This window comes from Callithrix jacchus, chromosome 3, assembly GCF_049354715.1.
Source record: "Callithrix jacchus isolate 240 chromosome 3, calJac240_pri, whole genome shotgun sequence".
Lineage (NCBI taxonomy): Eukaryota > Metazoa > Chordata > Mammalia > Primates > Cebidae > Callithrix > Callithrix jacchus.
Window position 1 is genome coordinate 25,210,812 of NC_133504.1, and position 25,992 is coordinate 25,236,803.

Consider the following 25,992-nt stretch of genomic DNA (forward strand, 5'->3'; position numbering starts at 1 on the left):
TCACATAGTCCCACATTTCTTGGAGACCTTTTTCATTCCTCTTTGCGCTTTTTTCTCTGATCTTGGTTTCTCGTTTTATTTCATTGAGTTGATCTTCGACTTCAGGTATTCTTTCTTCTGCTTGGTCAATTCAGCTGTTCAAACTTGTGCATGCTTCATGAAGTTCTCGTATTGTGTTTTTCATCTCCTTTAATTCATTAATATTCCTCTCTAAGTTATCCATTCTTGTTATCATTTCCTCGAATCTTTTTTCATATCTTTTTTCAATGTTCTTAGTTTCTTTTCATTGATTTAAAACATGTTCTTTTAGCTCACAAAAGTTTCTCATTATCCACCTTCTGAAGTCTAATTCTGTCATTTCCTCACAGTCATTCTCCTTCCAGCTTTGTTCCCTTGCTGGGGAGGAGTTTTGGTTCTTTCTAGGAGTCGAGGTGTTCTGGTTTTGGGTGTTTTACTCCTTTTTGCACTGGTTTCTTCCCATCTTTGTGGATTTATTCACCTGTTATCTGTGTATTTGCTGACTTGTCGAATGGGTCTCTGAATGGACACCCAGATTGCTGATGATGAAGTATTTCTGTTACTTGGTTTTTCTTCTACATGTCTAGCCTTTTCGCTGTATAACTGCTGAGGTCCACTCCAGGCCCTGCTTGTCTGGGGTGCACCTATAGCAGCTGCGGAACAGTGAGGGGTGGTACCAGTTTCTTTTTCTGCTATCTTTGTTTTAGAATGATGCCTGCCAAATATCAGTCTTTTGGATATAGAGGGGTCAGGGAGCTGCTTGAGGTGACAGTCTGTACTTTACAGAAACTCAATTGCTGAGCTGTGAGCTCTATTGTTCATTTAGGGCTGTTAGGCTGCTATGTTTATTTCTGCTTCAACAGAACTCATAAAAAAAACCTTTTTTTCCCAGCTGCTTTTTCTGAAACGGTTGGGTCTTTCCTTGTGAGTGTCTGCTGTGCTGTCCTGCCCAGCTAGGAGGCAGTCTAGTCTCTATTTGCCTGCCGAGGCTCTGCCCTGCTGGTGTGAGGTTCGCCTTGTTGCTGCAGGCTCTGCCCTTCTGCTATGGTCTCTGCCCTGCTGCCACCGGCTACACCCTGCGGCGGAGTCTCTCTGTTGTACCGGGTTGCCTCGGCAATGGCAGACTGCGTCAGCAATTTGCGTGTACTTTAGTAGGGGCTGATTGCCTCGGTAATGGTGGACACCTCTCCCCCACGGAGCTGCGCTTTAAGGGAACCTTCTCACCGGGAGTGTTTGGAATGGCCGTTTTATTTGTCGCACTGTGCTACCCCAAACACTGTGTTCCTGGGATTTCCTGGTCTGGCTTACTGTTTAAGTCCCGTTCAGTCTCAATTTCAGCCCTCTCAGGTCTCAGTTTGCCAGTTTAACAGGGCACCCATAACAGTGCGCTTTTGTATGGAGCACTGTGGAGCACCTCTGCTCTCCTGCGTGGGCCGTAGCCACACCGGGTGCCAGCTACAGCAGCCAAAACCTCTGCCTGTCGTCCCATGTCTCTCTTATACCTGGGAATTTCCCCATTCTGTGGCCAACTGAGATCCATCTGGAAATGTGTCCCCGACTCACCCTCTCCATGCATCCAGCGAGAGCTTCAATCCTGGGTTGTTCTCACAGAGCCATCTTGAGTCCTCGGAAATTGAAGTTTTCATATTTAAGTACTCAAAACTGGAGACACTTAAATCCTTAGAAAGAAGACTGTTAAGGCCCCATGACAGATTGGGCCCAGGAAAGGAATCAAGAAAAGGTGGAGATCTTTCTAATGTGGAAATTTTGCCCAACATAGAGAGTGCCTCTTTATTTCTTTCCCACTGGTTCTGGGCTGGCTCGATGGAATCCCACCAAGTGCAGCAGACAGAGGAATAATCTGCTGGAATTTTTGTCTCTCGTGTCAGAGCAAGGATTCATCATTATCTCCAAAAGAGCTGAATTAATTAAGCATCATAACAAAGCAGGGTCTGCTGCATCCAAATTCTCAGGACTGCATAAACTCGAGAAGGATGGGAGAAGGAGCCAGGCACTGAAACAGCACCAAAAAGCAATTCATTTACATTTAAAGTAATTATTGAAAAAGGAGGGTATTTTTGTCCGTATAATATTTTAAATATATATACCAAATGGCTTTTTTGTCCCTAACTTCCTACATTACCGTAGTATTTTGTGTTTAGGTGATTATTTTTAATAGTGAAATGTTTAAATTCCTTTCTCATTTGCTTTTTGGGGTTTGCTCTAGTTATTTTCTTTGTGGTTCCCATAGGGATTATAGTTAACCTCTTAGATATATGAAAACTTAATTTAAATTTATACAAGTTAATTTTAATAATATATAAAAACCTGTTCCTATGAAACTCTGTCTCTATTCCTTTCAGTTGTTGATATCCTCAAATTACATTGTGTGCCTGAAAGATAAACTTTAGTTTTAAGTGCATTAGTCTGTTATGCAGAAAATCAAAACAGAAACTACAAACCACTGTTAAAATACAGCTAGTTTTATAATTGTCTTTGTATTTACTTTTATTGAAATATTTACTTCTTCAATTGGGTTCAAGTTACTCTCCAGTATCTCTTCATTTCACCCATTAGCTTCTTTGAGCTCCCCTTCCCCAACCCCACAGGGCAGGCTCATGGTAATAAATTCCTTCAGTTTTTGTTTATTTAGAAAATAAAATAAACCTTTCTTTAGGAAAGTAAAATTATATGCTGCGTAATGGCATTTCAGTCAATGACAGACTGTATATATGACAGAAGTCTCTTTACTTTGAAGAACTGGTTTCCCTTACATTTGAATAACTGGTTTGCCAGATAAAAGGCTCCTGTTTGACAATGTGCATGTATTATTTTTTTCTTTTATCACTTTAAATATATTGATGCATTTCCTTTTGGCCCCCAAGGCTTCTGATGAGAAATCTGTTGACATTCTTTTTAGGGATCTGTTTTACATTGGGAGTCCTTTTTTATTGCTACTTTCAAAATTATCTTTGTCTTTTGAAAATTTGATTAAATATGTCTCACTGAGAGTATCTTTGAGTTAATCTTACTTTGAGTTTATTTATCTTCTTAGATAAATATTCATGTCATTTATCAAATTTAGGACATTTGCGAGGGTTATGATGTCCAATGGATCCTTCAGATTGTGTTCACTTTCCTTCGATTTTTTTCCTTTCTGCTCCTCAGACTTGATAATTTCTGCTATCCTATCCTTAAGTTTATTAATTCTTTCTTCTGACTGCTCAAATCTGCTTTCAAATCCCTTCAGTAAATCCTTCATTTGATTTAATGTACATTTTATCTTCAGAATTTATTTTCTTTCTTTTTTGAGTTATATTATTGTTTCCATTTTTGTTTATACATTGTTTTCTTGATTTTCTGTACATCTCTTTTCAAAACTATTTGAGCTTCAAGACAGTAGTTTTAAAGTGCTTATCTGTTACATCTTTTATCAGGTCTTTTTTCAGGAATAATTTTTGTTGATTTTTTTTTCTTTAAATGGGCCACAGTTTCCTAGCATGACGTGATTTTTGTTGAAAACCAGACATTTTAATCTAATTAAGTAATAATTATAGAAATCATATTTTTGATCTTTCTAGGATTTCCTCTTATTTATTTATTTAGTACATTATTTTCTATCATGCTTTCTCCACAAGGAAAAGCCTAATGTAAGATCTCATGTCTTTCCTGAACCTAACGTATGTGCAGTTCTGTTATTTTGTGTATATGAAGTTGCATTTGAATATCTTGGTGTTTAACCAGCCCCCCAAAAAATAGATAAAGAGAAAAATGAAGGGGGGAAAAAGAAAGCACCACTCATCTAACTTACCTAGAAGTGACTTGTGCTACAGTGAGGAGGCTTGTAATAATGGACAGAGGTGCAACAGTAATGACCACTCATATCTTCGTCTGTACTTCTATCATTAGAAACAACAATCAGAGCATTGAACCCCAAGATTGGTAGGGCAGGTAGGATTGCTTTCCCCACTCTGGCTTGTGCAAGTTGAGTGCAAACTACTCCAAGAACATGTGCATGGCTGCTTGCCATGATACTGGAGGTTGGGGGACCAGTAGTTACTGTGTTAAGAGCTGAAATTGGCTGAACATAACTACAACTTACCATCCAAGCCTTCGGCTGGAAGTCACAAGCCTTAAATAGTCTCTACAGTTCCAAATATGGTCACACATCACTTAACAAAGGGGATACATTTTAGGAAAGGCATTCTCAGGCAATTTTCATTGTAAGAACATTATGGAGTGTACTTTCACAAAGCTAAATGACATAGCCTACTATACACCTAAGCTATATAGTATAGCCATTGCTATGAGGGTACAAACCTGTATGGCATGTTACTTTACTGAATACTGGAGGTAGTGGTAGCACAATGGTAAATATTTGTGCATCTAAACATATTTAAATAAAGAAAAGATGCAGTGAAAACACAATATTATAGCCATATGGTACCACTGCCATATATGCAGTCTGTCATTGAAATGTCATTATGTAGCACATAACTTTAGTTATGTTAGGCAGATTCTGCCAGGGCAATTTTTATCCAGATGTGGAGGCAGATAACTGGCACTTCTCACTCTGCCATTTTCCCAGAATTCTCTACCTCTTTCATTTATTTTTTTGCATCGTAAAGTTGCTGATATGGACTTTGCATCTAAAATGAAAATCATAACATAATATTGAAGGAATTCACATTATATATGCCATCAAATCAAAAACATTTTTTAAAACTGTGTTAAAATTTCCCTTTCGGGAAATTGGAAGACCCACTGCTCCTACGCATTATGATTTTTTTTATTATTTAAACCACCCTTGCTATTCTAAATACATAAATTTTTACATCAAAAGGCCCGTCATTAATATAAAAATATAATTCTAATAGATAAAGTCACTTCTTCTTTCCCTTCTGTGTCTGTGTCTCATTCTATTTCTCTAACACACACACACACACAGAAACACACATCACACACACACACATCTAAGTCAAGAAGGTGGTAACTCCATAGAGAAAAAGTTTTTAAGGTCAGATGATAAACATTTTAGATTTGTGAGCTACCAACTCTGTTGCAGCTACTCCAGAGTTTTAGCGAAAAAACAACTGTAGATAAAATTCAAAGCAATGAGTATGGCCATATATCTATCTAACCTTATATGCAAAAGTAGATAAAAAGTGTAAGGCTTATGTTTGGTGACTCTTGCTCTAGTACATTAAGAATTAAAAAGAAAAAGCAGTTAAGTCTTTAAATCACTTGATAATGCTAAAGTCCACATATTCAGCAGAATTTGCCTATAGTTGCATCTCCTTGTTTCTAGTTGCACATTTGTTAAAATTTGATATTTTTTTATGGTACTTAAAAAAATAATTCCCATCAGTTTGGATTTTGAGAATCTAAGTCAAGAGATGGTTCTTATTAAATTCCACTTCTTTTTTACTTTATTAATAATTTATATGATTAGGGTTTATAATAATATAATGCAACTTCTTTTAAATTACCATGGAATTATTGCTATATGTCTTTACATAGCAACATATAACTATACCTACATCTATCTATTTTGGAGAAATGTTACCTGTCAGCTTTGCATAGGAATTTCCAGGGCATTAACCCTATATTATTTTTTAAAATTCCTTCACAATGTTTCTGTATTTAAGATATTTTAAGAGACTATGAAAGGGGAACAAACAATTGTTTATACTTATTTAAAATGAATTATTATTTCTTAGAATAATATCATGAAGATCTGTTGTTCTTCTTTTGAAAACTATCATTAAAAATTTTCTCTCAAAAATATTAAGTAAAACTTCAGGGTATAGAAAAGATTTTAAGTAATGATTAGAGTATTTTTTGTAATCTGTATGTTTTCTGTAATGGCCATAATAATTAATGCTTACATTTTGGCCAAAGGTTTACACTTATGTATTAGTTAAATCAAGTAAAGGCTATTTCTTCTTATTTTAATTAATCTAATTCTTTCTGCTGACAGGACACATGTCAGGGATCTTAGTATCTTTCAGTCATAAAAATTAACACAGGGGCAGAAATTAGCAAGACGTTTTCTAAGGTTCTGGATTCTCACCAAATGAGAATTTCTAGCAAAGTGTTCTTTTTAGATTAAACTGAAAGATACCAAAAGTGAAATTATGAATAAAAAGAGCAGAAGAGAGCCTGATGAAGGAATTGCTGAGTTATCTTGCCAGTCTCAATGAGAAAGCCCTTAAATGTTTAATGGCATTATAATGATGATAAGCTATGAGCATTAGTCTGCTTCAGCAGTGTTCATGCCTGGAGAGAATATCTGATGCACTTTAAAATGTCATTTATGTGGGATTTTCATAGATAGGGATAGTTAGATACACATATGGATATCAACTAATATTTGCTTTGCTTTGACAATTATTACTACAATCTATGACAAGACACATAAGAATATATCAAAACATTTTGCATGACTATTGAAAGAGGCAAATTAACCAGTTGCCATGGGATTTTTAATTGAAAAAATGACCAAATCTAGTCATACTATTATTTCTCTAGATTAGTCAATTTTAGAGTCCAGAGTGTTGACCACTAAATGATGGATCCAGTTATGATTAGAAAATTTTAATGAATTAAAGACATAAATGTAAAGAAGCAGATCTTTCATTGTTTGTGATTGCCTAAAAGATTTTCAAATGTTAGGTATCTAAGTCAGATAAGGCTCTGTCCCTAGAAAAATAAGTAGCAACGGGTGAGTCTGTCTTATTGTTCACATGCAGCTTCACAATTTTATATAACTCAAGTTTAATGTTATTCTTTTGCTCTGAGTATTCGGTCTCAGAATAAGCTAGTAGTATTAATATCCAGAATTTTCAATAAACATGTTTATGTAGAAAATTATTATTAATACCCACATATTTTATGCAGAAATAAATCCCTCAATACCAAGCACAAGCTCTTAAACATTTAATAAACTATTGATAATAAACTGTTTGGTGTTTCAGGCTACTTTTTTATCAGACCTAATATTACTTCAAATAAACCAATTGAATTCGGATAAATCTAGAAAGAAAATCTACTTTCCCAGCTCTGTTGGTGCTCTAGATAATAATTGACAAGTGGGAGGACTCAAGATGGCGCTGTGAGAACAACCCAGGATTGGAGCTCTCGTTGAGTCGGCGGAGAGGTGAGTCAGAGCTGCATTTCCAGACTGATCTTTGCTGCCCATGGAATGGGGAAATTCCTAAGTGAAGAGGAGACGCGGGATGCCAGGCAGAACCTCTGCCTGGTGAAGCCGGCAGCTGGTGTGGCGGTGGCCGGCCCTGCCCAGCACTCCCCACAGGGTGCACTTGTCCGGGTGCCCTGTTGAACCGGCAACCAGAGACGTGAGAGGGCTGGACTTGAGACTGAGCGAGACTTGGACAGTGGGCCAGCCCAGGGGATTGCAGGGACAGAGCGTTTGGGGTGGCCCAGTCGGACGAACAAAACCACGATTTCAAACAATCCCTGTGCAGACGGCCTGAGAGGCTCTGTGGGGGAGGGGCGTCCACCATTACCGAGGCAACCCGCCCCAACTGCGATACACGCCCATTGCTGACGCAGCCAACTGTTGCCGAGGCAACCCGTCCCTAATGAGATTTACACACACTGCTGGCGCAGCATGCCATTGCCAAGGCAACCCGTCCCTACTGAGATACACAGCAACTGCTGACGCAGCCTGCCGTTGCTGAGGCAACCCTCTACAACAGAGAGACTCTGCCGCAGGGCGTGGTGAAGAACACAGCAGAACAGCAGAGCCTGCACAACAGGGCGAACCACACAACAGTAGGGCAGAGCCTCGGCAGGCAAACAGTGGCTAGTCTGCCTCCTAGCTTGGCAGGACCTCAACAGACATCCAAAAATAAAGCTCAAACCCCTCAACACAGAGCATTTGAGAAAAAAGTGTTTTTTTAACGAGCTCTGTTGCAGCAGAATTAAACGTAGCAGCCTAACAGCCCTGAATGGACAACAGAGCTCACAGCTCAGCAATTGAGCTCCTATAAAATACAGACTGTCTCCTCAAGCAGAGCCCTGACCCCTCTATATCCAAAAGACTGACATTAGGCAGGCATCATCCTGGGACAAAGATAGCAGAAAAAGAAACTGGTAGCATCCCTTGCTGTGCCACAGCTGCTATAGGTGCACCCCAGGCATGCAGGGCCTGGAGCGGACCTCAACAGTCATATAGTGAAGGGGCTAGACTGGTAGAAGAAAAACCAAGCAACAGAAATACTTCATCATCAACATTCTGGGGGTCCACTCAGAGAACAAATCAAAAAGTCAGCAATTACGCAGACGACAAGCGAATAAATCCACAAAGATGGGAAGAAACCAGCGCAAAAAGGAGGAAAACACCCGAAACCAGAACACCTCGCCTCCTAGAAAGGACCCAAACACTTCACCAGCAAGGAAACAAAGCTGGACGAAGAATGACTGTGACAAAATGATGGAAATAGACTTCAGAAGGTGGATAATGAGAAACTTTTGTGAGCTAAAAGAGCATGTATTAAATCAATGCAAAGAAACTAAGAACCTTGAAAAAAGATATGAGGAAATGATAACAAGAATGGATAACTTAGAGAGGAATATAAATGAATTAAAGGAGCTGAAAAACACAATACGAGAACGTGGCGAAGCATGCACAAGTTTCAGTAGGCGAATTGACCAAGCAGAAGAAAGAATATCTGAAGTCGAAGACCAACTCAATGAAATTAAACGAGAAACCAAGATCAGAGAAAAAAGCGCAAAAAGGAATGAAGAAAGTCTCCAAGAAATGAGGAACTATGTGAAAACACCTAACCTACATTTGATAGGTGTACCAGAAGGAGATGAAGAGAATGAATCCAAGCTGGAAAATACTCTTCAGGACATCATCCAGGAAAATTTCCCCCACCTAGCAAGACAGGCCAACACTCAAATGCAGGAAATACAGAGAACACCACAAAGATATTCTGCAAGAAGAGCAACCCCAAGGCACATAATCGTCAGATTCAACAAGGTTGAAATAAAGGAGAAAATACTAAGGGCAGCCAGACAGAAAGGTCTGGCCACCCACAAAGGGAAGCCCATCAGACTCACAGCAGATCTCTCGGCAGAAACACTACAAGCCAGAAGAGAGTGGGGGCCAATATTCAACATTCTTAAAGAAAAGAACTTTCAACCCAGAATTTCATATCCAGCCAAACTGAGCTTCAGAAGTGAAGGAAAAATAAAATCTTTTGCGAACAAGCAAGTACTCAGAGATTTTGTCACCACCAGGCCTGCTTTACAAGACCTCCTAAAAGAGGCACTACACATAGAAAGGATCAACCAGTACCAGCCATTCCAAAATCACACTGAATGCTAAAGAGCATCAACATAATGAAGAATCTACAACACCTAACAGGCAAAACAGCCACTTAGCATCAAAATGGCAGTATCAAATTCACACATAACAATATTAACCCTAAATGTAAATGGACTAAATGCACCAATCAAAAGACACAGACTGGCAAATTGGATAAAAATCCAAAACCCATCAGTGTGCTGTATCCAGGAAACCCATCTCACATGCAACAATACACAAAGGCTCAAAATAAAGGAATGGAGGAAGATGTTCTAAGCAAATGGAGAGCAAAAAAAAGCAGGAGTTGCAATTCTCATCTCTGATAAAATAGACTTTAAAGCAACAAAGTTCAAAAGAGACAAAAAAGGCCATTAAATAATGGTAAACGGATCGATACAACAAGAAGAGCTAACGATCCTAAACATATATAAACCCAATGCAGGAGCACCCAGATGCATAAGGCAAGTTCTTAATGACTTACAAAGAGACTTAGACTCCCACAAAATACTAGTGGGAGACGTTAACACTCCACTGTCAATATTAGACAGATCAACCAGACAGAAAATCAACAAGGATATCCAGGGCTTGAACTCAAACCTGGAGCAAGCAAACCTGATACACATTTACAGAACTCTCCACCCAAAATCCACAGAGTACACATTCTTCTCAGCACCCCATCACACCTACTCTAAAATTGACCACATAATTGGAAGTAAAGCACTGCTCAACAAATGCAAAACAACTGAAATCATAACAAACAGCCTCTCAGACCATAGTGGAATCAAGTTAGAACTCAGAATACAGAAACCGACCCATAACCGCACAGCTTCATGGAAACTGAACAACGGCCTCTTGAATGCTGACTGCGTAAACAATGAAATGAAGGCAGAAATAAAGAAGTTCTTCGCAACCAATGAGAACGAAGACATAACATGCCAGAACCTCTGGGACACATTTAAAGCAGTCTCTAGAGGAAAGTATATAGCAATAAGTGCCCATATGAGGAGAATGGAGAGATAAAAAATTGACACCCTATCGTCAAAATTGAAAGAGCTAGAGCAGCAAGATCAAAAACTCAAAACCCAGCAGAAGACATGAAATAACTAAGATCAGAGCTGAACTGAAGGAGATTGAGACACGAAAAACCCTTCAAAAATCAATAAATCTAGGAGCTGGGTTTTTGAAAAGATCAACAAAATAGACAGTCCACTAGCCAGATTGATTAAAAATAAAAGAGAGAACAACCAAATAGATGCAATAAAAAATGATAAAGGGGAAATCACCACAGATTCCACAGAAATTCAAACCATCATCAGAGAATATTACAAACAACTCTATGCGAATAAACTGGTAAAACTGGAAGAAATGGATAAATTCCTGGACTCCTGTGTCCTCCCAAGCCTAAACCAGGAGGAAGCTGAAACTATGAATAGACCAATAACAAGGTCAGAAGTCGAGGCAGCAATTAAGAGCCTACCACACAAAAAAAGCCCAGGTCCAGATGGGTTCACAGCCGAATTCTACCAGACACAGAAAGAGGAGCTGGTACCATCCCTTCTAAAACTATTTCATACAATACAAAAAGAGGGAATCCTTCCCAATCATTTCATGAGACCAATATCATTCTGATACCAAAACCTGGCAGAGACCCAACAAGAAAATAAAATTCAGGCCAATATTCATGATGAACATAGATGCAAAAATCTTCAATAAAATATTGGCAAGCTGATTGCAACAGCAAATCAAAAAACTTATTCATCATGATAAAGTAGGATTCATCCCGGGGATGCAAGGCTGGTTCAACATACGCAAGTCTATCAACGTAATTCACCACATAAACAGAACCAAAAACAAAAACCACATGATTATCTCAATTGACGCAGAGAAGGCATTTGACAAAATTCAACAGACCTTTATGCTAAAAACCCTCAATAAACTCGGTATCGATGGAACGTATCTCAAAGTAATAAAAGCTATTTATGACAAACTAACAGCCAATATCATACTGAATGGGCAAAAACTGGAAGCATTTCCTTTGAAATCTGGCACTAGACAAGGATGCCCTCTTTTACCACTCCTATTCAATATAGTACTGGAAGTTCTAGTCAGAGCAATCAGGCAAGAAAAAGAAATAAAGGGTATTCAAATAGGAAAAATGGAAGCCAAATTTTCTCTATTTGCAGACGACATGATTGTATACCTAGAAGACCCCATTGCTTCAGCCCAAAAACTCCTGAAACTGATAAGCAACTTCAGCAAAGTCTCAGGATATAAAATCAATGTGGAAAAATCACAAGCATTCGTCTACACCAATAACAGACTTAAAGAAAGCCAAATCATGAATGAACTGCCATTCGCAATTGCTACAAAAAGAATAAAATACCTTGGAATACAACTCACAAGGAACGTAAGGGACCTCTTCAAGGAGAACTACAAACCACTGCTCAACGAAATCAGAGAGGAAACAAACAGATGGAGAAACATTCGATGTTCATGGTTAGGAAAAATTAATATCGTGAAAATGGCTATACTGCCCAAAGTAATTTACAGAATCAATGGTATACCCATCAAGCTACCTTTGCCGTTCTTCACCGAACTAGAAAAAACCACCATGAACTTCATATGGAACCAAAAGAGAGCCCGCATAGCCAAGTCAATTCTAAGCAAAAAGAACACAGCGGGGGGCATCACACTACCGGATTACAAACTATATTACAAGGCTGCAGTAATCAAAACAGCATGGTGTTTGTACCAAAACAGAGATATAGACCAATGGAACAAAACAGAGGCACCAGATACAACACAACATATCTACCACTATACAATCTTTGATAAACCTGACAAAAACAAGCAAGGGGGAAAGGATTCTCTGTTTAACAAATGGTGTTGGAAAAACTGGCTAGCCATGTGCAGAAAGCAGTAACTGGACCCCTTCCTGACACCTTACACTAAAATTAACTCCAGATGGATTAAAGACTTAAACATAAGATGTGGCACGATAGAAACCCTAGAAGGAAATCTAGGCAAAACTATCCAGGACCTAGGAGTAGGCAAGGACTTTATGAACAAAACACCAAAAAAATTGGCAACAAAAGCCAAAATAGACAAATGGGACCTAATGAAACTCCACAGCTTCTGCACGGCAAAAGAAACAGTCACTAGAGTGGATTGGCAACCAACAGAATGGGAAAAAATTTTTTCAGTTTACCCATCTGACAAAGGGCTGATATCCAGAATTTACAAAGAACTCAAACAGATTTACAGGAATAAAACAAACAAGCCCATTCAAAAGTGAGCAAAGGATATGAACAGACACTTTACAAAAGAAGACATATATGAGGCCAACAATCATATGAAAATATGCTCATCGTCACTGGTCATCAGAGAGATGCAAATCAAAACCATATTGAGATACCATCTCATGCCAGTTAGAATGGCGATCATTAAAAAATCTGGTGACAACAGATGCTGGAGAGGATGTGGAGAAAAAGGAACACTTTTACACTTTTGGTGGGAGTGTCAATTAGTACAACCATTGTGGAAGACGGTGTGGCGATTCCTCAAAGCCTTAGAAATAGAAATTCCATTTGACCCAGCAATCTCATTACTGGGTATAAATCCAAAAGACTATAAATCGTTCTACTATAAGGACACATGTACACGAATGTTCATTGCAGCACTGTTTACAATAGCAAAGACCTGGAATCAACCCAAATGCCCATTGATGATAGACTGGATTGGAAAAATGTGGCACATATCCACCATGGAATATTATGCAGCAATCAGAAATGATGAGTTCGTGTTGTTTTTAGGGACATGGATGAATCTGGAGAACATCATTCTCAGCAAACTGACACAAGAACAGAAAATAAAACACTGCATATTCTCACTCATAGGCGGGTGATGAAAAATGGAACACATGGACACAGAAAGGGGAGTACTAAACATTGGGGTCTATTTGGGGGAAAAGGGGAGGGCCATTGGTAGGGGGAGGTGGGGAGGGATAGCCTGGGGAGAAATGCCAAATGTGGGTGAAGTGGAGAAACAAAGCAAAGCACACTGCCATGTGGGTACCTACGCAACTGTCTTGCATGCCCTGCTCATGTACCCCAAAACCTAAAATCCAATAAAAAATTAAAAAATAATAATAATAATAATTGACAAAAAAAAACACATTTTTTAGCTATGTTACCATAGCTAATTGAAGTTTTATATTTTATGCCTTTATAAACATCTAATCATTTTAGCAATTTTTTTTCTTTTTTAGCCTAAGTTTTATACAGAAAATTACAGTTATTTCATACTGTGAGGTCCTAGAGCTGAGCTGGATATTCAGTCCATAAAATAATTGTATCACAAAACTAGCAAATTCCTTCATATTCCAGGCTTACCCACTCCTCATCAAGAATGCATGTTTTTAATAATTCAAGACCCCAAATAAAACAGAAGTGAAAACTCTTTGCTTACTTCCATTTGAAGAATTTATTATCAAAACAGCATTCTAAATGTTTAAGAAGGAATAGCAAAACTACTGAAACCCTCCAAGACTTCTTGGCTGTCAATTTTTGCTAGTTTTATTTTTAGCAGTGGTTTGCAAACACTCTTTGAGAATAAATATGTTTGTCTGCTGGAGAGAACTAATTATCTGAATGGTGCCTGAGATAGGAGCCAGGGCACTCTTCCACTATTGACACCATTAAAAATAAAACAAACCCTAAGAAAGCATTCCTGGGATGGAGGCTTGTTCTTAGTCTGTGGATTGATCAGACCTATATTTACAGGGAAATTGTAGGGGATAAATGTTTGTGACTCTGTTGCATGACAAATTCAGGATAGCAGTACTCTCCATTCAAGATTCCCAAGGAAAACAGATATCAAGAGAGGGAAAAGGAAAACTTTGTTACCAACTACTTCATGGCAGTCTACTGGTGAGGTGAACTTGACAATATGGGGAATAACCTGTCCGAGGTCAATGGCAGCTAAAGCACAGCACTATTGCAAGACCAAATGCCAGTTTTTTATGTTTCCCACATTACCATGGCACTCAACCAGGAGTATCAGATCATTACTCCGAGCACATAACAGGGTCTCAATATTGTTGAGTAAATGAGTAAATATCACTCTTTTGACAATGAAAGGCAAGTTCAGAGCAAGAAGTCAGGTAAAATAGTGTTTGACCATCTGCTAAGGCTCATTCCCATAAAACGTGAAAAAGCCAGTGGTCTTGGTTTTGCAGAAGTAGCAAACAAACCACAACAAAAAGATTACTTTTTCATGGAAGTACATTGAGGGGATGCAATGTGAAAATCTTTGGCCATATATTTCAGCTATTGTGTTTGTTCTATTATTTTATTTAATAAGATAAATTTTAAACCACACATGTGGTCAACCAGAGATTTTATTATTTTTAAATCAGTACACTAATTTTATAACAGGTTTCTATTCATAGTAAAATTGAACAGAAAGTACAAAGAGTTCTTAAATAATTTTCTCATAGATCCTTACACAAAAACACACAACTTTCTCCACCATCATCCCACACAAGTGTGATAAATTTGCTTTAATCAATGAACCAAACATTTACATACATTATCAATCAAAGTACATAGTTTACCTTAGACTTCACTCTTTGTGTTGTATACTGTATGGTTTTGACATAGGTACATAGGTACAATCACACAGAGTATCTTCACTGCCATAAAAATCACCTGTGCTCTACCTTCTTCCTCCTTTTCTTTCTCAAAACTCCTGGAAATCACTGACTTTTGACCATTTCCATAGTATAGCCTTAAAAAAAATGAGAATGTCTTATACTTGTAATTATATAGCACATAGCCTTTTTAGATTGGATTATTCCATTTGATAAAATGCATTTAAAGTTTCTCCAAATCCTTTCATAATTTGATTGCTCATGTCTTTCTTTCCGTGAATAATATCCATCCATTTGAATGTAGTTCTACTTATTTGTCTGTTTACCTACTGAAGGACATTGTGCTTGCTTCTACATTTGGGCAGTTATGAATAAGCCTGCTGTAAACATCTATGTCAGGTTTCTTTGCAGACATTGTTGGTAATACAGTTTCGGAAATGCCAAGGAATGTGATTGCTGGATCTTATGGTAAGAGTACATTGAGTTTTGTAAGAAAATGCCAAAATGTCATCCAAAGAGAGTGTACCATTTTGTATGCCAATGGCAATGAATGAGAGTTCTTGCTGCTACACATCCTTGTCAGCAATCGATATTGTCAGTATTTGAGATTTTCTTATTCTAATAGGTATATAGTGATATCCCATTGTTGTGTTAGTTTGCAAACCTATGATACCATATAACTTTGATATGAACATCTTTTCAAGTGCTTATTCATCATCTGTATATCTACGTTGGTGAGATGTCTATTCAGATCTTTTATGCATTTTCATTTTCTTGAGTTCTTTGTATTAGTGTATCAATGGAACAGAAAAATAAGCCCAGAACTTGACCTATACAAATATATATAGCTGATCTGGCCTGACTGTGACAATGCCTTGATCAGAAGCAAAGACAATTAAATGTGGAAAGATGTTGAAACAACTGAACATCTATATTAAAAAATAATCAATGTAGACCTTACAGCTCTCAGAAAAGTCAACTCAAAGTGGATAACAAGCCAAAATGTAAAACACAAGACTACACAATTCTTAAAGATAATACAGTATAAAATCTGTGTGGCAGTGAATTTGGCAATACCTTTTAAATACAACACCAAAGATTCAACCTAAAGAAGGAATGTATAACGTGGATTATTTATTTTACATTTCAGATATTTTGGATAACAGTTATGTCAGATATATCTCTCACTGTTCTCCCAGTCCATGGCTTGTCTTCTTATTCTCTTAATAGTGCTTTACAGAACAAAATTTTTTAATTGTAATGTAATCCACTTTATCCATTTTTTCTTCATATTGAATCTTTGGTGTTGTATCTAAAAAAGTATTGCCAAATTCAATGTCATGAAAGTTTTAAACTGTATTATCTTCTAGAAATTATGTAGTCTTGAGTTTTACATTTTGGCCTGTTACTCACTTTGAGTTGATGTTTCTGAGAGCTGTAAAGTCTACATTGATTATTTTTTATGTAGATGTTAAGTTGTCTCAGCAACTTTCTACTTTTAATTGTCTTTGCTCCTAATCAAGGCATTGTCACAGTCAGTCCAGATCAACCGACTATATATTTGTATAGGTAAAGTTCTGGACTCATGTTTCTGTTCCATTGATACATTTGTTTAGCCTTAAGCAAATACAACATTGTCTTGATTGCTATAGTTTATCATACTATTTGAAGCCAAGAGTGTCAGCCCTCTGACTTTGTTCTTCTTCAGTAGAGTGTTGGCTACTCTTTTCCCTTTCCATGTCCACATAAACTTTAAAGTAATTTTATTGATATCCACAAAATAACTAGCTGGTGTTGCATTAAATCCACAGATTACATGCAGAAAAGTTGACATCTCAGCAATATTGACTCTTTATATCTATAAACATGAAACATCTCTCCATTTATTTCATTCTTTGATTTTCTTTAAGAGTTTGGTAGCTTTCCTAATTTAGCTCTCAAATATATTCTATTAAATTAATACCTCAGTATTTCATTTTTGGATTAATGTAAATAGTGTTCTGTGTTTAATTTCAAATGCCTTTTTTTTTTTTTTTTTTTTTTTTTGCTGGTCTAGGAAAGTGATTGACTTTTATACATTAGCCTGCATGCTACAACTATAATCGCTCACCAGTTCTAGGTGTTTTCTGTCAATTCCTTGGTATTTTCTACATAGATAATCATGTTTCTGCAAATAAAGATATTTTAATTTCTTTACAATCCATATACCTCTTAGTAATTTCTTTTTCTTACTGCATTAGCTATGACTTCCATTATGATAGTGAAAAGGCATAGTGAGAGGAGACATCCTTCTCTTGTTGTGGATCATAGTAGGAAAGCTTCTAATTTATCTCCATGAAGTAGAATGTTAGCAGGTGGTTTTGAAATAGATTTTCTTTACCAAGTTGTGGAACTTTCTCTTTATTCCTAATTTGCTAAAAGATTTTTGTTTTTTTTCTTTTAGTATGAATAGGTGTAGGATTTTATCTAATGTTTTTCTTCATCTATTAATAGGATTATGTGGCTGGGTGCGATGGCTCATGCCTATAATCCTGGCACTTTGGTAGGCTGCAGCGGGTGGATCAAGAGGTCAAGGGATCGAGACCATCCTGGTCAACATGGTGAAACCCCGTCTCTACTAAAAAACAAAAATACAAAAATTAGCTGGGCATGGTGGCTCATGCCTGTAGTCCCAGCTACTTGGGAGACTGAGGCAGGAGAATTGCTTGAACCAGGAGGCACAGGTTGCGGTGAGCCGAGATTGCACCATTGCACTCCAGCCTGGGTAACAAGAGTGAAACTCCGTCTCAAATATATATATATATTTATATATTATTATGTGATTTTCTTTTTTAGCAGGCTGATGTAATAAATTATGTTAATGGATTTGAATTTAGAAACAGCCTTTCATAGCTTGTATAAATCCTACTCTACTATGGCATATAATTCTTTTGTACATTGTTGGATTCAATTTGCTAACATTTTGGTGAGAATTTTTATACATTTTTATGAGAGATACTAGTCTGTAGTTTTCTTTCATATAATGGTTTTGTTTGGTTTTAGTATTAGGGTTATGCTGGCTTCATAAAATAAGCCAGGAAGTGTTTCCCCTGTTTCTTTCCCCTGGAAGAGATAGTTGAGGCTTTGTTTCATGTTTCTTAAATGGTTGTTTAAATTCACCAGTGATCTTAGGTTATGTGCTTTATAAAAAATAATTCGAAGGGAAAAAAAGAGAAAATAAATAAATAATTTCACCCATGAAGCTATCTGACCCTGGTGTTTTCCATTTCTGGTTTAGCACCAGGTGTTTCTGTTTAGAATAATAATTAATTATTCTATTTATTTAATAACTAAAGACCTCTTTAGGTTGACTATTTTTCTTGTGTGTATTTTGACCGATTGTGTCTTACAAAGAATAGGTCCATTTCTTCTAAATTATCAAACTTGTAGACATAGGGCTTTTCATATTATTTTTTTCCTAGTCTTTAATGTCCATGGAATTTGCAGTAATGTAATGTTTTCATTTTTATGTTAATATTTTGTCTTCTCTTTTTTTCTTTGTTAACATGCCTAGAGACATTGATTTTATTAATTTTTTCAGTGAGCCAAATTTTGGTTTCATTGATCTTTCTCTGTAATTTCTTGCTCTCATTTGGATTGATTTCTGCTCAAATATTTATTTCTTTTCTTACCTTGGATTTAGTTTATTCTGTTTCTTGTTTCTTAATGTATACATTTAGGTAATCAATTTTAGATTTTTTTTCTATTCTAATATGTGAGTTTCATGCTCTAAATTTCCATGTCAATAATAGTTTTGCTTTATCCCACAGATTTTGATGTTTGTAATTATTAACTTGTTACAAATGTTTTTTAACTTTTCTTGAGATGTTATTTGACTTGTGTTATTTACCCATTGACTTCTTAACTCTTCAGAAGATGCAAATCTTATACAAAATAAGTGGCCCAAAATACTGCTCTAAAAACATCCTTGAGAGAAAACCCTGTAAGCACAATGATCAGCATAGAGAAATAAAAGTGACTTCTTACGTTATAACAATCAGAACTTTGGAACTCAAAAACTATATAAACATCTAGAAAACTTGACTTAAACACTTAGAAAACTTCATAATTGTCCACTAAAGAAAGGTTTATCACTAAAGCCAGGCTAAAGGAGCTAAAAATGACAGTCATCAGGAGACTATGGGCTTCAGGTGGGGAAAAATTTCTCTGATCTGGTTCCCATACAGTAGTAGATACTGAATTTGTTATTTTATTACAACCAAAGGAGAAAGACCATCACCAAATATAAATGAACTTTTAAACTTCTGGATAAAATTGATCCAACTGGGAAGGCTAAAGGAAGGTTTTGAGGAGAAACCTGGAACTTCTCCAGGAGTCTGACATTCTTCTTCTCATTCTTTCTTTCACAGAACAAACTTCTGCTCCCAAAATTCAGTATACGGAAAGCAGATACAGAGAAAGACAATATATGTGAGCAAACATCCGTGAGCAGAAACTTCATGGGATCTAGAACTGGGGTAGGGAAACCTAACATGTAAATAATGAATTCTAGAGATTCAGTGTGGACAAGTTTGTATCTAAGCAAAAACCCATGCTATGTTCCTGGTATTGAATTCTGTTGACAGTTTATCTTTTCATACTGCCATCACTTGCTAGCTTTCGGGTATTGATTTCTATTTTAAATACATTGTCATCTTAAAGTATACATCGTATGATCCTAATACTTACGTATTTTTAAGGTATGTTTTATGCTACAGAATGTGGCCTATATTGGTAGAAATTCCCATGTGAACTTGAGAAGAATGTGTTTGCTGCTACTGTTGTGTAGTCTGTCAGTGTCAATTAGATCCAGTGCTCACTTAGGCTGTTCAGTTCTATTATATTCTTTCTAATTTTCTGCTCCCTGGATGTGTCATTTACTGATAGAGGGTAGAGAGGTGTGGAAGTTGCCTCACCAGGAACTCAGGCACGTTCCTGGTTTCAGGCATAGTTTCCATGCCTGAAAACTATGTCACCAGAATCTGCACTCAACACACGCCCACTTCTGCACTCTGCACCAGAATCTGCACTCAAGACTAAACTCTGCACTTGGCACCTAGCCCTCCATTGGAAAACCCCACCAAAATTTAAAAGAAGCCCTGCCAAAACCTATCCAATAGCACAGCCTGCTCACCGGAAATCCTACCTACCTACCAATAGTAGCTCGTCCTGTCTATGTCCTGTTTCTCCACAGCCTATCAAACACCTTCACTCCCTATAAAATCCCATGACTGGGAGGAGTCATGCGAGACTTCTCTGGCCCCTTTCCCCAGGACCACAGAACATTGTCCGGGAGTTAAATAAGTTGGCATTGTTCTTATACTGGCCTCAGTTTCCTTATTTTAAACTCGGCAATAACCCTTACATATACAATGTATTTTCTTTCTCCTTACAATTCTATCAGTTTTTGTCTCATTAATTTTGATACTATATTATGCACATACACATTATGGATTGTCATGTCTTCTTGGAAAATTGACCCCTTAATCGATATGTAATGTTCTTCTTTATTCTTGATAATTTTCTTTGTTGTGAAGGCTGTTTTCTCTGAAATTAATATAGCTATGTTACTTCTCTTTTGATTACTTTTACCATAGTTTCTTTTTTCTATCTCTATACTTACAATCTATTCATGTTTTTATAATTAGAGTGACTTTCTTATAAATGACAATAGAGTTGGGGCATTACTTTTTTTTCTTTTGAGATGGAGTTTCGCTCTTGTTACCCAGGCTGGAGTGCAATGGCGCAATCTCAGGTCACCGCAACCTCCACCTCCTGGGTTCAGGCAATTCTCCTGCCTCAGCCTCCTGAGTAGCTGGGATTACAGGCATGCGCCACCGTGCCCAGCTAATTTTTTGTATTTTTAGTAGAGACGGGGTTTCACCATGTTGACCAGGATGGTCTCGATCTCTTGACCTCATGATCCACCCGCCTCGGCCTCCCAAAGTGCTGGATTTACAGGCGCGAGCCACCACGCCCGGCTGGGGCATTACTTTTTGAATAACTCTGACAGTCTATCTTTTATTTGATGTATTTATTCCATTTATGTTAATAGTGAATATTGATATAATTATAGCAATCTCTATCATATATCTTGTGTTTTCTATCCTTTTCCCTTATTTTGTATTTTCATTTTATGTCCTCCACTATTTATTAGTTGCGTTTGTTTTCATTTGATTGTCCTCCACTATTTATACGCTGTACTTATAAATACATTGTTTTCATTGGAGCATTTCCTATGGTTCTATTTTCTCTTTTCTTAGTATATCAATTATACTTCTTTTCCCTTTCTTAATGGTTCCCTTAGAGTTTGTAATATGCATTTAAAATTGATCCAAGTCCACTTTCAAATAATACTTTACTACTTCAGTGATAGTGCAAGTATCTTCTAATAAAGTACTTCTAATTCTTCCCTTTTGTGATTTTTATTATTGCTGCCATGAACTTCACGTATTTTTGGCAATCATCATGGAATACCTTTGTGCTATTATTGTTCTGTACCAACTGTTGTATATTCGATTAATTATCAGAAAAATAAAATATTTTATTTTATCTTATTTTTTCCTGTAGTTTAAAAAATATACATACAAATTTCTCATCTTTTTCATTTCTGTGTCTCTGTTAACTTTCGTAACAGTTCTATTTTTTTGATTTGCATTTTTTTTTGCATTTTAGGTTTTGGGGTACATGTGAAGAACATGCAAGATAGTTGCATAGGTACACACGTGGCAGTGGGATTTTCTGGCTTCCTCCCCTTCACCTATATCTGGCATTTCTCCCCATGCTATCTCTCCCCAACTCCCCCCCACTGCTGTCCCTCCCCTATTCCACCAACAGACCCCAGTGTGTAGTGCTTCCCTCCCTGTGTCCATGTGTTCTCATTGTTCAACACCTGCCTATGGGTGAAAACATGCGGTATTTCATTTTCTGTTCTTCTGTCAGTTTGCTGAGAATGATGTACTCCAAGTTCATCCATGTCCCTATAAAGGACACAAACTCATCGTTTTTGTTTGCTGCATAATATTCCATGGTGTATATGTGCCATTTTTCCAGTCCAGTCTATCATCGATGGGCATTTGGGTTGATTCCAGGTCTTTGCTATTGTAAACAGTGCTGCAATGAACACTCGTGTGCATGTGTCCTTATAGTAGAACGATTTATAATCCTTTGGATATATACCCAGTAATAGGATTGCTGGGTCAAATAGAATTTCTATTTCTAGGTCCTTGAGGAATGTGTAAGACAGATCTACTGGTAGCAAAGTCTCTCATTATTTGTCTGTCTGAGAAAGATGTTTTTTCATTTCCCAGGGATCATTTTGCTAGTTATAGAATTCTATGCTGTTGTTGTTTTTCAGCACTATAAATAGTTTACTCCATTCTCTTGCTTGCGTTGTTTTTGAAAATCAATGTAATTCTTACCCTTGCTCCTCATTAGATAATGTACATTTTCCTCTGCCCTGTTTCAAGATTTTCTGAAGTGAATATGATATAGAGGGCTATGCTGTGCCAGTGAATATGACTTTGATATAAATGTATATTTTTTGACATTGATCCTACTTGATGCTTTCTGTGCTTCCTAGATTTGCAGTTTGGTGTCCAATATTAATTTGGGAAAAATTATCAGTCATTATTTCTTCAAACAGTTCTTCTGTTCGTTTCTCACTTCTCTCTCTGTTGTTACTGTAATACACATTATCCTTTTATACTAGTCCCACAGTATTTAGAAAATAAGGTTTCTTTTTTCTTCTTCTCTAGTCTATTTTCTCTGCTATTTTAGCTTTTCCTTTGACACACCATTAATTCGATTGATTCTTTCCTCAGCCATGCCCAGGCTACTAATGAATCCACCAAAGGCATTCTTCATTTATGTTAGTGGTTTTGTTTTTAGCATTTAATTTATTCTTTCCTAGAATTTCCATCTCTTTCTCTGTTGCATATCTGTTCATGTATGTTGTCTACTTTAGCCACTGGATATTAATGAATCACCTTTGACATGAATTGGCATATTAATTATTATTTTTTAATTCCCAGTCTGATAATTTCAAAATTCTAGCCATATCTGAGTCTGGTTCTTATGCTTGCTCAGTCTTTTAAAGCCATTATGGAAGACAGTGTGGCAGTTCCTCAGGGATCAAGAAATAGAAATGCCATTTGACCCAGCAATCCCGTTACTGAGTATATACCCAAAAAATTATAAATCATTCTATTATAAAGATACATGCACACATATGTTTATTGCAGCACTCTTTACAAGAGCAACAACTTGGAACCAACCCAACTGACCATCAGAGATAGACTGAATAAGCAAAATGTGGCACATATACACCATGGAATACTATGCAGCCATAAAAAGGATGAGTTCATGTCCTTTGAAGGGACATGGATGAAGCTGGAAACCATCATTGTCAGCAAAATGACACAAGAACAGAAAACCAAACACTGCATGTTCTCACTCATAAGTGGGTGTTGAACAATGAGAATACATGGACACAGGGAGGTGACCATCATACACTGGGACCTGTCAGGGTGTGTGGGAGCTAGGGGAGGGATATCAAGGGGTGGGGGGATTGGGGAGGGATAACATTAGGAGAAATACTTAATGTAGATGGTGGGGGGATGGATGCAGCAAACCACTATGGCACTTGTATACCTATGTAACAAACTTGCACGTTTTACACACATACCCTAAAAATTAAAATATAAAAAAAAAATTTTTAAACTGTTATGTTTTCTTCTTTTTTTTTTTTGCTTTTTGATGTGACTTATAATCTTTATTGAAAGCAGATGTGCTATATTTAGTAATAGAAGCTGTGGTAAGTAGGTATTTAGGGATGTGGAGGTACTGAGTTGGAGGGAATAGAGAAGAACTAAAAGTTTATGACCTATTCAGGGGACTATAGAATGCCTTCTCTGCATTCTATAGTCCCCTGAATAGGTCTTACACTTTTAATAAACAAAAATACCTAGGCTATGACCTTCACAAGTCCTAGTCAGTTTACCTTTTCCCTGTTTCTTTCAGGAATGACAGAATGGCCATAGGTAGCTGGAGTTGAATATTTCTCTTCTCCCCATGTGGAAGGCTATGGGCTGTAACTGAGTATTTTTCTAACCCTAGGTCAGATAGGCCCTGGCGTAACTCAGTTTAGTCTATAGTGAGTGATTTTTTATGAGGGAAGTCATTGTTAAAAACAGAATGTTTTGGGCATATTTCAATGAGTCTACTTTCCTCCTCCCTCTGCTGGAAGAAGGAGTTGTTTTTTTTCATATCTTCACTGTGAGAATTTGTAGGACTCCTGAAGATGAAATTTACAAAAATGTGTAGTATTCTCTGTGACCCCTGGATTTCTTAACCCTCAAACTTGTCCACACTGAGTCTCTAGAATTCTTTATTTATTGTTTAGGTTTTCTTCCCCTAGTACTAGTTCCCACAGAAATTTCTGCTCATGGATATTTGCTCAGGTAAATTGTCTTTCTCTGTATCTGCCTTCCTGTCTGCCTAACTCTGGAAGCAGAGGTTTGCTCTGTGAAGGAAAGAATGAAAAGGAGAATGTTAGACTCCAGGAGAAATTCCAAGTTTCTCCTCAAAACCCTTTTTAGCCTTCCCAGTTGGATCAATCTTGTTCATGAGTTTAAAACACTCATTTATATATGGCAATAGTCTTTCTCATTTTATTATAATAAAATCACTAATGCAGTATCTACTTCTATTTGGGAACTAAATCTAATGGATGTTTTCCCACTTGAAGCCCATGATCCCCACATAAAACCGATGTGGGATCACTGCCTGGCACCAGTGAAGGGCAGAGGGCTATAGTGTTACAGCCTTTTTTATATCCACATTCAGCAGGTCCTGAGTTCTTGTCTTATATCCAAGAAGAATAAGGTTACACTAACAATGGAAGGGAGAGAAGGGTGGAGAAGAGTTTTATTGAGCAACAGAAAATCTCTCAACAAAGAAGGGACTTGAAACTGGTGGTCCCCCACTTAAAGATGGCTATTCCCCCCAATGCAAAAGTCAAAACACCCAAAGTGTGTCTGAGTCTTGGACTTTTATGAACTAAAAATGGGGAAGTGCATGCTGATTGGTTTGCGAGTATGCAAGAAAGGCTAAAAAATGGCACACTCAGAAATAGGCATGACAGTGCAAAAAAAAAACAAAATTAGGGCAGTGTAGGCACGTGAAATATAGGTGAAAGGTGGGAAGCAATCAGGAAAGCACACAGAATGGAAAGAGAGGTTCTCAATTCAGTCTGTGAATTTATTCCAGACTTGGAGCTTGGTTTTCAGGCTTTAAACTGTCTTTGGTTTGAAGCTGGGGTTTCACTGGGGACCTACCCCTTTCTGCCAAGGAGTTGTTTGCCTCCTGTCACTATCAGAATTTTCTAACAATGCTGAGGTCTAGAAAATTGACCCTGCTTCTCAAAATATTAAGTTGTTGTGCCACTAAACTCAGCTGTACTAGTTCATAATGGAGCACGAAAGTAGCACTATAAAGCAATGACATTCCAAAAGCAAAAGCTAAATCACATAAGCAAATGAATGAGGAGTCCATGAGTGAGTACAAGCATAGGTAACATTTCTTGGTATGAGTAAAAATCATAAATTGTTACACAAACACAAAGGTTTGTTCCAGGTCCTGCTGCTTGCCACACAGAAAGCCAATCATTGAGATGATAAGTAATGCCAGAGAAGGCTTAAATTGGGTGCTGCATCTGAGGAGATAAGTCCATCTTCTTGACCAACTAAAGTAGAGGTTTATATAGCAAGGAAAAGAATGTAAGCATGTGTGGGAAGACAGAGACTAAGCAGAAGTAAGGAAGCAGTCTTCATGAATGAGCAGCCTGGCATCTCATTTTTTGGGTGAGAGGATCTGGGAAGTTTCCATTCTTTTATGCTTTCTGAGAGGCCAGGTGTCCTTTTCTGAGGAAGGAACTCAGACAATAAAA